This window comes from Lactuca saligna, chromosome 8 (assembly GCF_052625555.1).
Source record: "Lactuca saligna cultivar CGN05327 chromosome 8, ASM5262555v1, whole genome shotgun sequence".
Classification (NCBI taxonomy): domain Eukaryota; kingdom Viridiplantae; phylum Streptophyta; class Magnoliopsida; order Asterales; family Asteraceae; genus Lactuca; species Lactuca saligna.
This window is the reverse complement of record NC_136424.1, coordinates 266,651,204-266,668,552: the sequence shown is the minus strand read 5'-3', so window position 1 is coordinate 266,668,552 and position 17,349 is coordinate 266,651,204.

The window sequence follows — 17,349 nt, the reverse complement described above, 5'->3', positions numbered from 1 at the left end:
AAGCAATAACTCAAGCATAAATCCCAACCATTAACTGAAACCTTTACCGTCGAGATGGTTAACGGTAAGAAAGAGAGCACTGACAATGTATTCATAAGCTATACCCGTGCCGTAAATGAACATACCTTTCCCATCGACGTGATGACACTTTCCATAAAAAGATTCGATGTCATTATCGGCATGGACTGGTTAAGTCTCCATCGTGCCGATATCTTTTGTTTCGAGAAAGCCATATGCCTCAATCTGCCATTCGGCAAAGCTCTCATTATTTACGGTGATAAACTCAGCTCAAACCTCCGTATCTTTTCATGCATCAAAGCACAGAAGTATCTACGAAAAGAGTGTCAAGCGTTCATAGCCTATATCATTAATGAAAAGAAGGAAGTTATGTAGGGTCAAAATTATGGTTGATGCTTTACTTTTCTAGGCATTTATAGTTTCTAGTCTTGTAATATGTTTTTGCAGTTGTGTTTACGGCCATGATGGATGTTTACGACCATAAACAGCTTTATGGATGTAAAACCATTTATTTCCCATATTCCCCAAGTATGTATGTATATATATATATATATATATATATATATATATATATATAGTTGTTAGGTGGTTAAGGAGTGATTGATGAACAAAGAGTTTACGGCCAAGAGAGAGAGAGAGAGAGAGAGAGAGAGAGAGAAAGGAGCATAAGTGTGTGTTAGTGTGTGAATCTTGTGTAAGGAACTTCATTCTAATCAAATCATAGAAGATTCATGTTATTATTCTTCTTCTTCTCTTCTATTTTAATCTGGCATCATCTGTTTGATTGGGATTCTGCACCATCAAACGGATCTGATTGATATATACAAGCAAATTTGAGACTTACAAGTGGTATCAGAGCAATGATTGTATCAATCATTTTTTCCAGATCTGGAGCATATTTGATATTATTTTTGAAAGCGTTTTGCGTTTTTGCATAGATCTTTGCAAAATAAGGGAGGTTTGTTCTTTGCATTTTTCCCAAAAACGAGTTTTGGATTGAGTTTTAGAGAAAAAAAGGGCCAAAATCGTTGTTTTTGTTTTCATATATGAAGCTGGTTTACGGCCCGAAAGCAGGGTTCACGACCATTGAAGGGTTTACAGTCGTAATCAATTTACGGCCCACGAATGATTATGGCCCGAAGTTCATGGCCCAGCAGTATGTTTGGCCTATACTTAAAAAAGAAGGGGATTTTGGGGGTGCCAGGATTCAAACCTGGGTCCACTGCCTCATCCTTCCCTCCGCCTTACCAACTCATCTAGCATGATAGATGATTCATTCCTTTCAGATTTAATTCAAAAAGACTCCTTTTCGAACCCAATTTCGCATTTTTTACACTTTCAACCCAAAATTCAATTTCTTTTATTTTTAAATTTTATTTTCAACCCAAAAAGTTTAGTTTTAAATTTTTGACCTTTAGTTTTGAATTTTGACCTTAAATTTTGAATTTGACTTCCAAGTTTGACCTTTGACTTTAAACTTTGAATTTCTCATTTAACTTTCAAATTTTCAAATTTAGCTTTTCGGTTTGACTTTTCAAGTTTGACTTTTTAAATATGACTTTTGTGGTTTTAAGTCATCAGACATAATTTTAGAACAATGAGTTCCTCAAACATTTCGGTCAATGAATTTTCATGCTCTCAAACTTGCATTAAAACTGTTAAAATTTTACATGAACACATTGATTTATTAAAGAGAGGAAATGAGAAACTTAAATATGAGGGGTACCAACTTACGAAAGGCTTGAAACCATTAAAAGAACAATCAGAGGCCAAGACTAATGACTTTAAGAAATTACAGTTAGAGTAAAGTGACAAATTTGGTCATTATAGATATCTTAAGAAGGATTTTGATGTTGTGACTACCGAACTTGATGCATTAAAAGAAAAATATAAAGATGCTGAATTCAACTTTTAGAAATTTGATTTGTCAAGAGAGGTAGTTGCATCGATGATTGAAAAATAATTAAAATTCAAAGATAGTCAAACTAAGGGGTTAGGGTATCATAATGTACCACCTCCCTTCAATGACAACTATAACCCACCCATTCAGACAAATGAGGAAGAAATTGAAAATGAAGCACACCTTAAGTATGGCCAACCTGATGTTAAGACTGAATAATTTGGGCCAAGTGAGGGTGTGGAGATGAAAGTGTTGGTTTATGAGCATTCTAACACTCCTAAGTGTACATGCAACCCTAAATACCTTGGATCTATTTTTTCTCTATTATACATACAAATATGAACATCCAAGGTATTATCTTAATCTAGCATACAAAACTATCAATATAACAAGATAGAATACATACCTCTTTGATTTAGAATGTATTCATGAAGCTTGAGTGCCTAGTGCCCCAAGTGTGACACCTCAAATGGTTCACACAACACCAAATACACTTGGAATAACTTAAGAGAATTCTACACTTCATGAAATCGGCTAGCCCTTTCTTTCTCTCACTAGTGGCCGATTTTCACCAAGAATAAGATGCTTATATAGTTATACAATTAGGGTAAACCCTAATTGTCATGACTTTCCATTTCCTTGGATCCATAGGTTCAAATACACCATGGAGCATCCATGGACCATCCTATGGGTTTTAGCCCAACTTGATTATCCACAGAGCATTAGCCCACTATACAAGTATGGATGATTTACACAATCAACCCATATATTTAATTAGTCTTCTTTTGATCACTTAATTAATCCTAGATTAATTCTTGATCAATACTAATTAAATAATCCTATTATTCTTATTATTAATATTCTAGAACTTATAATATATTAATAACCATAAGTGTCTTATTTCTCTCATTATAGTCTATCCAAGTGCATGATTGTGACAACTGCCAATTCAGGTCATTCTTGGACTCATGCATCTTTATAATAACCATTCATGCACAACATGCCATGACCTAGTAGTATAAATTAGGTCAAAAATCTTGCATAAACTAGGATCCAACTAAGGTCTAGGACTAATATACTTGATACTTACAATTCTAGTAAGTTGCTTAGCTACAATAGGAAATGCCAATACTATAATTAGAATAAAGCTTCAAGCTTTGTTATAATTGAAATAGGGTATAAAACTCTAAAAATAAATTAAAACATTCTAATTATACTTCAACATGTTGTTGAATATCAAACAATATTCCAAAAACCCTAAAGAGCCAAAAATCCAAAGTTATAAATTATAAAGCTTAAAAACTTTATAAAATTTGGCTATAAACTTCCTAATATTAAATTTTATTAATCAAATTATGGATTATACCAATGAACTAGAAATATAAATTACAAGTATTAATCATAAATTATTTGTTGAAAACAAGATTTTTAAATAAATCAAATTGCTTAATAAACATTTTATAAAAATGAATGTTTTTATATAAAATATAGGAGGGAAGTTTATAAAGTTTAAAATTTAGGAGAGAGGAGGCCAAAATGCATGCAAAACCGGCCATCACCTCTCCCCATGCCCTCTCTCTTCCCCAAAACACAATCATTAAGCTTAAACCCTTACTCCACCTCTTCCCTCTTCACTCTCTCACTTCACTCTCTTCATACACTTCACTCTCTTCTTCCCTCTCTCTAAACTCACGAAAATCCTCTCATTTCTCTGCAAAATTTCGAGATTGTGAAGCCCTTGAAGTGTTCTTACTTCTCTCAAGGTCAAAACCAAGGTAAACAACAACATCTTCTTCCATAGTTTCATGGTTAAACCTCTTTTTCTTCTTAGTCTTCTCTACTTTTCGGATTCTATGCCTTTCCATGGCTAGAAATCTTTATTCTCCCCTTGTGGTTTGTAGATTCTCACCATAACACAATGCATGTGTTAGAGATGGTGAAAATCCGGGATCAAACCCATGCAAGGAGTGGAAAAGATGCACATATGATCATGTGACATCAAAACCTAATATTTCATGTTCTTCTCCATTTCTTTTGTGTTCATGCATGAACAAAAGCATTTAAACCATTTCTAGTACATATTGGATGCTCATTCATTCCATGCATGTGTTAGAAATCGGGCCTTACCAAAGACATGCATGATGTTCTTGTTGAAATACCCTAATAATGCACACAAGCAAACATGCAATCTGCCAGATTACTTTGTTCGACTTTAAAGAGTCATAACTCAGTCATTTCTTAACCAAATCATGATATTCTTTTTGTATTGGTTAGTTCCACGAGTTAACTTTCAAAACCAACTGGTCTCACTGTAAAATGTTAAATATCCGATTTTTAGCAGATTTTACAAAAAGGTTGCGCATACAGCTCTTTTTCTGTGATCACTATTTTTATCTCGCTTAAAAAATGGCCTTAAACCCAACCATAAATCTGAGGAAAAATACCTTAGAAACTTAACATATCTAGTGAATTATGGTTGAAATTTCGTGGCTTAAAACCTCACTGAATGGGCTACAGAAATTCATGAATTTCAGCCACATTTACACTTCATGCATTATTGCATGCAACTTTTCTTAAATTGTTTGGAATCATTCCCCTCATTTCTTTTCTGAATACATTTTTTTTACATTTTTCCTTTTGAAAGCCCTTGCATGCATGAGATAATCTGGAAAATTTCAAGAGCTTTTGTTATTTCTTTGATTTATTAGAATTATTGCTAAAACCAAGGGCATAAATCATATAAAATACTTCCAGAGGTCAATAAATCCTAAATAAATTCATGGATGATCCTTATGGGGAATAATGACCCCTCACCAGATTTCAGCAATTTTTGTTACTGTTTCATATGATTTCAAATTTTCTTTTATTTAGGACATGATAAATTACAAAACCACTTTATAGGATGTGAAAATTGTATCTAATAATTTTTGCATACCTTACCTATGACGGGTGACTCAAAAAAATAATATCAAGATTTTCCATCATGTTTTACTATTTTTCCCAATTTTTGGTAATTATAATGGTCTAAAAATGGGAGAAATAGTTCTTATTATCCAAAATTCATGAAAATTTAGCAGGATACAATATTATAGAGTAGGAGGTTACATAAAAATTTTGAATATTTTTCTCTACTGTAAACTATTTTTCTCTTATTTTCTAAAGTTAATTGCACTAAAATACACTTAAATATACATAAATACCCAAAACCAGTTTATACATTATGAAAACCACTTTTGATATTTTTCCCAGGATATTTATACTGTAAATGATGTTACAAAAATTTATGGTGATTTATTTTAACTGTTTAATATTATTTCTTTAATTAATGACTATTTACAGGAATAAAGCAAGGAAAAATAGAAATACCCACTGAAAAATATCTTTTATATTTTTCCCAACCTATTTATGTATAATAACAATTAAATAAAAAGTTTGGGTAATTTTGGAAACTGTTTTCTATTTATTTGATTTTTTATTGAAATAAATGCTCAAAAATCATAAAATATAATTAAACAGCTTGGAAATCCATTTTTATAATTAATGACTATTTCAATTTTAATTAATGACTATTTAAAGGAATAAAGCAAGGAAAAATAGAAATACCCACTGAAAAATATCTTTTATATTTTTTTCCCAGCCTATTTGTGTATAATAACAATTAAATAAAAAGTTTGGGTAATTTTGGAAACTGTTTTCTATTTATTTCAATTTTTATTGAAATAAATGCTCAAAAATCATAAAATATAATTAAACAGCTTGGAAATTTCATTTTTATAATTTTCCCAGCTTAGTATTGTGTAATAACAGTTAAATAAAAAGTTTGAGAATTTTTATCCCTCGAATGCTATTTTCGTGAATTTATGTTGTAATAAGGACTTAAAAATTTGGAAAGTTTAGATTCCAAGGTTATAATTAATCGCCCGATATATAGAATTTCATTACTTCAGAAAAAGTGTAACTAATTGATATAAAATCCAATACCAAAACATAAATTGGCATTTCCCTATATGTAGAGTTTAGTATATTAGCATTAGATATCGACATGGAAACTCACTAGTGCGTGTGTTTGATGTCATAGGATCCCGGTAGTAAGACGTTGGTGCATCCCGAAGTACCGCTTGTGTCTACACAAAACATCGTGAGTATTCACGCACTCCCCTATTTTCGGTTTTTATGTTTTGGGGTGGAAAAGCATGTCCAGAAAAACTACTGTTTACATGTTGTATTTAAATTGAATTGTATCAAACATGATTGCCATTGTATTGCTATGTTTCTTTATGTATGTCTATGCAACACGAAACATGAGAACTTATCATACTAAGGCCCTTCCCTTATCTCTAACCATTAACTCTTTGAGCCAATGGTCGTTATGGATAGCGCTATTAGGAATTGACAACTCCTCACTCGCCCGAATCGCTGGAGTGCATGATACCATATTCATCTAAGGAACGATAAGCATAGATCTCGATAGGGCTTCAGTCATAGGTTTGGTTAAGACTCATTGTTTGCTCATACACATACAAATTCGTTTCTCGTTATAGCAATAAACTTGTATTCATTAATAGCAATCAACTTGTTTATCATTGAAGCAATGTACTTGTATTTACGAAAAGCCTTATTGTACGCTCGATTTTTATAAACTTGTGATACTCACCAACTATTTTCATAGGTGACGCTCGTTTTACATGCTTTTTCAGGAAGTAATTACTAAGTCGATGTAAAGATTCATCATCATAGAGCATGCTGCATCGTGTTGAAGCTATTATGAAGCTATATTTTGAACAATGTTATTTTGAAAAACTTGTATTTTGTTTCTTTTGAAGCTATGGGTTGTAAACTTTGAAACACTGCTATGGTGATGTATCTTTATCTTTTGCATTGAAACCGTTATCGCTGTCATACCTTGCGTTTCCGCTTTAGCGGGGTCTGACAGAAGTGGTATCAGAGCTAAAGTTATAGAGAACATCGGTTTTTCTTTAAGAAAACACAACCTATAACTAAAACTTACAAAGAAATTCTTTTTACATCAAACATATTACTAGTATAATTAGGTCGGGAGTTGTATTATTGGACCTTGATTAAACATAGCCTGATCACCTATGTCTAATTAAGAAAAGATTTATACAAAGCTTGAGCTAATTATAATGGGAATATGTTCAACAAAAATATTTGAGAAAACTTTATTTCAAAATTTCAAAAGGTTAATTTTGGTGTGTGTAAGCATCGCATATTATAGGCATGCATTGTCATTTATTTCATATCTCATTGAAACTATGTCACAGTCCACTATGTCAACATCGTCATCTTCCCGCGCTACCGCCTCAGCCGATGAATCCGGCTACGTCACTGTTATCCCTCGACGTAACCCCCCCGCCTCGGTAGAAGAAGACCCATCAGAGGATACGGAAGATACTGGGAACTCGGTGGAGATCAGCAATGACAACGCCCCGAGTCAACGACGCAAGGCATCACCGACATCGGTGTTGCCACAGCCACCGCTCTATGGACTTCGCATTCGGAGGACAGCGAGGAAGAGTGTTCCCATTCCAGGAAGGATACCCGCCAGCACAGCAGGACATGGCACGGTAGGACCTAGCGGAGCAGAACCCAGCGATGCAGGACCGAGAGCACCCTCACCTCAGCAAGTCATAGGGATACCTGTCAGACAGCTAGGTATAACCCCGGAGGAGTCCCGGAGATTGCAGTCGATAGCAGCGGGCCTACGTCACAGTCTCGCTGTGATAGCTGGGCATCGAGAAGTTTTGGATGAAGTCTTGGCAGGAATGGAAATCCTGTATCAGCATTCGATGGAGACTGCTGACACTGCTAGTGTTGCTAGACGAGAGGCAGGTCATGCGATGACAGCATATTATGTGTTTGGTGGGCTGTTCCTGATTGTGGTGTTGATGCTTCTTGTTGGGATAGCGATTGGCTTTTGGTTCTGATTTCAGTATTTTGTTTTATTTTGTTTTGAAATGAAAACCCATGTTGGGTGTCTTTTGGGAAAAATATTTAAAACTTTATTTTGGGATTGACGTATTGGTTTGGTTTTAAGATTATTTCAAATGGTAATGAAAAATTTTATTTTATGTTTGAAAACTTTTACTATGAGGTCAAACCCTAAAATTTATTTGGTAAATGGTTGAATAAAAGAGATTTTTCTTTTCTTTCCTTTCTCAAATCTATATGCATAGTATTAATGCAACCCATTAATTTGACAACACTTACGGTTTTCAAAATGGTAGTGAAATACATATTATACATTATTTTATGTATTTATACGTATTTCTTCTCCTGTGTCATAGAACCATGTCAGGAAGGCCTAATCGCGGGCGCCCACAGAACGAAACGCCCGATGTTGCTCAAATGGTAGCACAACATCTCATGCAAGCAATCCGAAACATTGTTACTCAAGTAACTACAGGACTTAATGCTAACCAAGGAAGTAGTGGAGAAAACCGGGGAAACAATGAAGGAGAATGAAACTACAAGTCCTTTATGGCCTGTAAACCTAAGGAGTTCCATGGAAAGGAAGGTGCGGTCGGGTTACTGAAATGGATTGACAGCATGGAGTCGGTCCTTCATATTAGCAAATGCCTCGAGCGCAACAAAGTTGAGTATGCATCTTGCCTATTCCAAGATAGGGCATTAACCTGGTGGAATACTCTAGTGCAAACCCGAGGCCGTACAACAGCATATCAGCTAACTTGGGAAGACCTAAAGAAGCTGCTGATAGAGGAGTATTGTCCCAAGGATGAACTTCAGAAACTTGAATATGAATTCTGGAACCATTCTATGGTTGGAACACAAATAGAGAAGTACACAGTCCGATTTCATGAACTAGCAAAACTAGTACCTCACATGGTTACTCCTGAGGAGAAACGGATAGATCGTTACATCTGGGGTCTGGCACCAGAGATTCGGGGAATGGTTACCTCAGCAAACCCAACTACCATTCAAAGTGCAGTAAGCCTAGCAAATCGACTAACCAATGATGTGATAAGGATGGGAGCATCAGCAAAGGAAAGCTCTAGTAGCAAGAGGAAGCCAACAAATCAGGGAGAGAAGAAGTATGGAGGCAAGTCAGGGAGGAAGCAGAAAGTCTCAAGAAACTTTATGGTAAGAGCCCAGGAGCAAGAACCAGTGAAAACTCAAGGACAACAAGTGCAGGAGCGAAAGTAGTACTCAGGGCCGCTTCCGAAGTGCAATAAGTGTAACTTCCATCACAAGGGAGCTTGCCCGGTGTGCCAAAACTGTAAGCAAACAGGCCATTACTCGAAGTATTGTAAGGTGAATAAGGAGGGAAAAAGGACATGTTACGAGTGCGGGAGTAATGATCATCTCCGTAGAGCATGTCCTAAACTGAACAATGGACCTGGTAACAATGGACAAGGCCAAGCCAGGCAAAACTTTCAAGGAAATCAAGTTGGACAGCCAAGAGGTGTAGCCTTTGTGATTGGTGCAGAAGAAGCTCGTCAGAACCCTGAAGTGATAATAGGTACGTTCCTCCTGAACAACCATTTTGCATCAGTAATATTCGATGCGGGAGCAGATAGGAGTTTTGTTTCTTTAACATTTAGACCGTTAATTGGCTTGAAATCGGTAAAGATGAGGAATGCTTATGCTATTGAACTTGCTGATGGGTATGAAATTAGGGCTAGTGATATAATTCCTGGTTGTACTTTGAATTTAGCTGATAAACTCTTTAGCATTGACCTAATTCCTATAGAGCTAGGTAGTTTTGATGTGATAGTAGGGATGGATTGGTTATCCAAAAATAGAGCGGACATTGGTTGTTATGAGAAAGTCATCAGAGTGCCTCTCCCTAATGGAGAAACCCTTATCATACACGGTGAGAAGCCAGGAAGAAGTTTAAACATAGTATCAAGCGTGAAGGTTCACAAGTACCTGAAGAAGAATTGTATTGCATTCATGGCCCACGTGCTAGAAAGAGAACCTGAAGCTAAGCAACTCAAGGAGATTCCAGTGGTTCAAAACTATCCCGAAGTATTTCCGGAGGAATTGCCCGGTCTACCCCCTTATAGACAGGTCAAATTTCGGATAGACTTAATTCCCGGAGTGGCACCGGTAGCAAAAGCACCATATCACCTTGGACCATCCGAGATGCAAGAACTATCCGGACAACTTCAAGAACTTCTAGACAAAGGGTTTATTCGACCAAGTTCTTCACCTTGGGGAGCCCCAGTGTTATTCGTCAAAAAGAAAGATGGTTCGTTCCGAATTTGCATTGATTACAGAGAATTGAACAAGTTGACAATCAAGAATCGATATCCCCTCCCTAGAATAGATGACTTGTTCGATCAGTTGCAGGGCGCTTCCTACTTCTCAAAAATCGACCTTCGGTCAGGGTATCATCAGCTAAGAATTCACGAAGAGGACATTCACAAAACAGCATTTAGAACCCGTTATGGACATTATGAGTTCTTAGTCATGCCTTTTGGACTAACGAACGCACCCGCTGTATTCATGGATTTGATGAATAGGGTCTGTAGACCATACCTAGACAGGTTTGTAATTGTATTTATCGATGACATACTTGTTTACTCGCGGACCAAAGAAGATCACAATAGACATATAAAGCTAGTGTTGGAGTTGTTGAAGGAACAGAAATTGTATGCCAAGTTCACTAAGTGTGAATTTTGGATTCGGGAAGTACATTTTCTTGGTCATGTGATCGGTGAAAGAGGAATCCATGTAGATCCAACTAAGATAGAGGCAATCAAGAAATGGGAGGCCCCCAAAACCCCGATTAGCTGGGTACTACAGACGCTTCATTGAGAATTTCTCTAGGATTGCTCAACCATTAATATCTTTGACCCAAAAGGATAGAAAATTTATCTGGGAAGAGAAACACGAAGAGGCGTTTCAAATCCTGAAAAAAAAGTTGTGCAATGCACCAATTCTGGCTTTACCAGAAGGATTAGAGAACTTTGTGGTGTATTGTGATGCGTCTCATCAAGTATTAGGATGTGTGCTAATGCAAAAGATAAGGTCATTCCATATGCTTCCAGACAACTCAAACCGTATGAGAAGAATTATACCACCCATGATCTAGAACTAGGAGCAATAGTTTTCGCCCTTAAGATATGGAGGCATTATTTGTACGGAACCAAGTGCACCATTTATACCGATCACAAAAGCCTTCAGCATATCCTGGATCAGAAAATGTTAAACATGCGGCAGAGAAGATGGGTAGAGTTGTTTAGTGATTATGATTGTGAGATACAATATCACCCAGGGAAGGCTAACGTAGTAGCCGACGCTCTTAGTAGGAAAGAAAGAGTGAAAACTTCCCATGTGAGAGCTTTGGGAATGGTAATTCAGACAAGCTTGAAATCTCAAATCATTAATGCCCAGGAGAAAGCGTTATGCAAGGAAAATCTTCCAGGCGAAACTTTACATGTTTTGGAATAAAGATTTGAAACCAAGCCTGATGGAGTTCGTTATTTTAAAGACAGGGTCTGGATTCCAAGGGTTAACAACCTGAGAGACATGGTACTAGAGGAGTCTCATCGATCTAAATACTCCATCCACCCTGGAGCAGATAAGATGTACAAGGATCTTAAAGAGTACTATTGGTGGCCTGGAATGAAAAAGGATATTGCCTTGTACGTTGGGAAGTGTTTGACATGCTCAATAGTCAAAGCTGAACATCAGAAACCATCCGGGTTGTTGCAACAACCTGAAATTCCCCAATGGAAATGGGAGCAAATATCTATGGACTTTGTTACCAAACTTCCTAGAACTGCTAAAGGTCATGACTCAATTTGGGTCATAGTGGATCGACTGACGAAATCTGCACACTTTCTCCCCATTCGAGAAGATTTCAAGATGGAAAAATTGGCCCAAATCTACATCGACAAAATTGTTTCTCTGCATGGTGTACCCTTATCTATCATTTCTGATAGAGATAGTCATTTTACATCTCGATTTTGGTGGATGTTACAGAGGGCACTAGGAACCAAGACAGATTTGAGCACAGCTTACCACCCTCAGACAGATGGGCAAACAGAGAGAACAATACAAACATTGGAAGACATGCTAGGAGCGTGTGTCATTGAGTTCAAAGGAAATTGGGATACTCATTTACCCCTAATTGAGTTTTCCTACAATAACAGTTACCACACGAGTATCCAATGTGCTCCATATGAAGCATTGTATGGATGCAAGTGTCGTTCGCCCTTATGCTGGACAGAAATCGGAGACAGACAGTTGACTAGAGTCGAACTTATCCAGGAAACATCCGACAAGATTGCTATCATCAAGGATAAGCTTAAAGCTGCTAGGGATCGTCAGAAAAGTTATGCGGATAATTGTCGAAAACCATTAGAATTCCAAGTAGGAGACAAGGTACTTTTAAAAGTGTCGCCTTGGAAAGGGGTTGTGCGTTTTGGTAAGAAAGGAAAACTAAGCCCGAGATATGTTGGACCCTTTGAAATTCTTGAAAGGATTGGTCCAGTAGCGTATAAACTCCAATTGCCCCAAGAGTTAAGCGCCATTCACGACACATTCCACGTCTCCAACCTTAAGAAATGTCTAGCCGATGAAACATTGATAGTACCCCTGCAGGAAATTAAGATCAATCATAATGTACCACCTCCCTTCAATGACAACTATAACCCACCCATTCAGACAAATGAGGAAGAAATTGAAAATGAAGCACACCTTAAGTATGGCCAACCTGATGTTAAGACTGAATAATTTGGGCCAAGTGAGGGTATGGAGATGAAAGTGTTGGTTTATGAGCATTCTAACACTCCTAAGTGTACATGCAACCCTAAATACCTTGGATCTATGTTTTCTCTATTATACATGCAAATATGAACATCCAAGGTATTATCTTAATCTAGCATACAAAACTATCAATATAACAAGATAGAATACATACCTCTTTGATGTAGAATGTATTCATGAAGCTTGAGTGCCTAGTGCCCCAAGTGTGACACCTCAAATGGTTCACACAACACCAAATACACTTGGAATAACTTAAGAGAATTCTACACTTCATGAAATCGGCTAGCCCTTTCTTTCTCTCACTAGTGGCCGATTTTCACCAAGAATAAGATGCTTATATAGTTATACAATTAGGGTAAACCCTAATTGTCATGACTTTCCATTTCCTTGGATCCATGGGTTCAAATACACCATGGAGCATCCATGGACCATCCTATGGGTTTTAGCCCAACTTGATTATCCACGGAGCATTAGCCCACTATACAAGTATGGATGATTTACACAATCAACCCATATATTTAATTAGTCTTCTTTTGATCACTTAATTAATCCTAGATTAATTCTTGATCAATACTAATTAAATAATCTTATTATTCTTATTATTAATATACTAGAACTTATAATATATTAATAACCATAAGTGTCTTATTTCTCTCATTATAGTCTATCCAAGTGCAAGATTGTGACAACTGCCAATTCAGGTCATTCTTGGACTCATGCGTCTTTATAATAACCATTCATGCACAACATGCCATGACCTAGTAGTATAAATTAGGTCAAAAATCTTGCATAAACTAGGATCCAACTAAGGTCTAGGACTAATATACTTGATACTTACAATTCTAGTAAGTTGCTTAGCTACAATAGGAAATGCCAATACTATAATTAGAATAAAGCTTCAAGCTTTGTTATAATTGAAATAGGGTATAAAACTCTAAAAATAAATTAAAACATTCTAATTATACTTCAACATGTTGTTGAATATCAAACAATATTCCAAAAACCCTAAAGAGCCAAAAATCCAAAGTTATAAATTATAAAGCTTAAAAACTTTATAAAATTTGGCTATAAACTTCCTAATATTAAATTTTATTAATCAAATTATGGATTATACCAATGAACTAGAAATATAAATTACAAGTATTAATCATAAATTATTTGTTGAAAACAAGATTTTTAAATAAATCAAATTGCTTAATAAACATTTTATAAAAATGAATGTTTTTATATAAAATATAGGAGGGAAGTTTATAAAGTTTAAAATTTAGGAGAGAGGAGGACAAAATGCATGCAAAACCGGCCATCACCTCTCCCCATGCCCTCTCTCTTCCCCAAAACACAATCATTAAGCTTAAACCCTTACTCCACCTCTTCCCTCTTCACTCTCTCACTTCACTCTCTTCACACACTTCACTCTCTTCTTCCCTCTCTCTATACTCACGAAAATCCTCTCATTTCTCTGCAAAATTTCGAGATTGTGAAGCCCTTGAAGTGTTCTTACATCTTCTTCCATAGTTTCATGGTTAAACCTCTTTTTCTTCTTAGTCTTCTCTACTTTTCGGATTCTATGCCTTTCCATGGCTAGAAATCTTTATTCTCCCCTTGTGGTTTGTAGATTCTCACCATAACACAATGCATGTGTTAGAGATGGTGAAAATCCGGGATCAAACCCATGCAAGGAGTGGAAAAGATGCACATATGATCATGTGACATCAAAACCTAATATTTCATGTTCTTCTCCATTTCTTTTGTGTTCATGCATGAACAAAAGCATTTAAACCATTTCTAGTACATCTTGGATGCTCATTCATTCCATGCATGTGTTAGAAATCGGGCCTTACCAAAGACATGCATGATGTTCTTGTTGAAATACCCAAATAATGAACACAAGCAAACATGCAATCTGCCAGATTACTTTGTTCGAATTTGAACAGTCATAACTCAGTCATTTCTTAACCAAATCATGATATTCTTTTTGTATTGGTTAGTTCCACGAGTTAACTTTCAAACCCAACTCGTCCCACTGTAAAATATTAAATATACGATTTTTTGCAGATTTTACAAAAAGGTTGCGCATACAGCTCTTTTTCTGTGATCACTATTTTTATCTTGCTTAAACAATGGCCTTAAACCCAACCATAAATTTGAGGAAAAATACCTTAGAAACTTAACATATCTAGTGAATTATGGTTGAAATTTCGTGGCTTACAACCTCATTGAATGGGCTACACAAATTCATGAACTTCAGCCACATTTACACTTCATGCATTATTGCATGCAACTTTTCTTAAATTGTTTGGAATCATTACCCTCATTTATCTTCTGAATACATTTTTTTACATTTTTCCTTTTGAAATCCCTTGCATGCATGAGATAATCTGGAAAATTTCAAGAGCTTTTGTTATTTCTTTGATTTATTAGAATTATTGCTAAAACCAAGGGCATAAATCATATAAAATACTTTCAGAGGTCAATAAATCCTAAATAAATTCATGGATGATCCTTATGGGGAATAATGACCCTCACCAAATTTCAGCAATTTTTGTTACTGTTTTATATGATTTCAAATTTTCTTTTATTTAGGACATGATAAATTACAAAACCACTTTATAGGATGTGAAAATTGTATCTAACAATTTTCGCATATCTTTCCTGTGATGGGTGACTCCAGAAAATAATTTCAATATTTTCCATCATGTTTTACTATTTTTCCCAATTTTTGGTAATTATAATGGTCTAAAAATGGGAGAAATAGTTCTGATTATCCAAAATTCATGAAAATTTACCAGGATATAATATTATAGAGTAGGAGGTTACATAAAATTTTTGAATATTTTTCTCTACTGTAAACTATTTTTCTCTTATTTTCTAAAGTTAACTGCACTAAAATACACTTAAATATACATAAATACCCAAAACCAGTTTATACATTATGAAAACCACTTTTGATATTTTTCCCAGGATATTTATACTGTAAATGATGTTACAAAAATTTATGGTGATTTATTTTAACTGTTTAATATTATTTCTTTAATTAATGACTATTTAAAGGAATAAAGCAAGGAAAAATAGAAATACCCACTGAAAAATATCTTTTATATTTTTCCCAGCCTATTTATGTATAATAACAATTAAATAAAAAGTTTGGGTAATTTTGGAAACTGCTTTCTATTTATTTCAATTTTTATTGAAATAAATGCTCAAAAATCATAAAATATAATTAAACAGCTTGGAAATCCATTTTTATAATTTTCCCAGCTTAGTATTGTGTAATAACAGTTAAATAAAAAGTTTGAGAATTTTTATCCCTCGAATGCTATTTTCGTGAATTTATGTTGTAATAAGGACTTAAAAATTTGGAAAGTTTATATTCCAAGGTTGTAATTAATCGCCCGATATATAGAATTTCATTACTTCAGAAAAAGTGTAACTAATTGATATAAAATCCAATACTAAAACAAAAATTGGCATTTCCCTATATGTAGAGTTTAGTATATTAGCATTAGATATCGACATGGAAACTCACTAGTGCGTGTGTTTGATGTCGTAGGATCTCGGTAGTAAGACGTTGGTGCATCCCGAAGTACCGCTTGTGTCTACACAAAACATCATGAGTATTCACGCGCTCCCCTATTTTCGGTTTTTATGTTTTGGGGTGGAAAAGCATGTCCAGAAAAACTACTGTTTGAATGTTGTATTTAAATTGAATTGTATCAAACATGATTGCTATTGTATTGCTATGTTTCTTTATATATGTCTATGCAACACGGAACATGAGAACTTATCATACTAAGGCCCTTCCCTTATCTCTAACCATTAACTCTTTGAGCCAATGGTCGTTATGGATAGCGCTATTAGGAATTGACAACTCCTCACTCGCCCGAATCGCTGGAGTGCATGATACCATATTCATCTATGGAACGATAAGCATAGATCTCGATAGGGCTTCAGTCATAGGTTTGGTTGAGACTCATTGTTTGCTCATACACATACAAACTCGTTTCTCGTTCTAGCAATAAACTTGTATTCATTAATAGCAATCAACTTGTTTATCATTGAAGCAATATACTTGTATTTACGAAAAGCCTTATTGTACGCTCGATTTTTATAAACTTGTGATACTCACCAACTATTTTCATAATTGACGCTCGTTTTACATGATTTTTCAGGAAGTAATTGGTAAGTGGATGTAAAGATTCATCATCATAGAGCATGCTGCATCGTGTTGCAGCTATTATGAAGCTATATTTTGAACAATGTTATTTTGAAAAACTTGTATTTTGTTTCTTTTGAAGCTATGGGTTGTAAACTTTTAAATACTGCTATGGTGATGTATCTTTATCTTTTGCATTGAAACCGTTATCGCTGTCTTACCTTGCGTTTCCGCTTTAGCGGGGTGTGACAATGATGCCATGCAACCCAAATGAACCATGTCGGGTCGGGTCAAGTCTTACCAATTATAGTTATAGACTTAGACATTAATCCAACAATCTCCCACTTGGATAAGTCTAAAACTATTATTGTGTATGACTTCAAGAACCAACTAGCAATCGTAGCTCTCAAAAGCTTCTGTCGAACTCTGACCTTGTCGATAAACGCTGACCTTTGTCAATGACTTGTCCATTAGATAAGGGATCATATATTCCTCCATTCTAGATATCATATGAACTGAGACA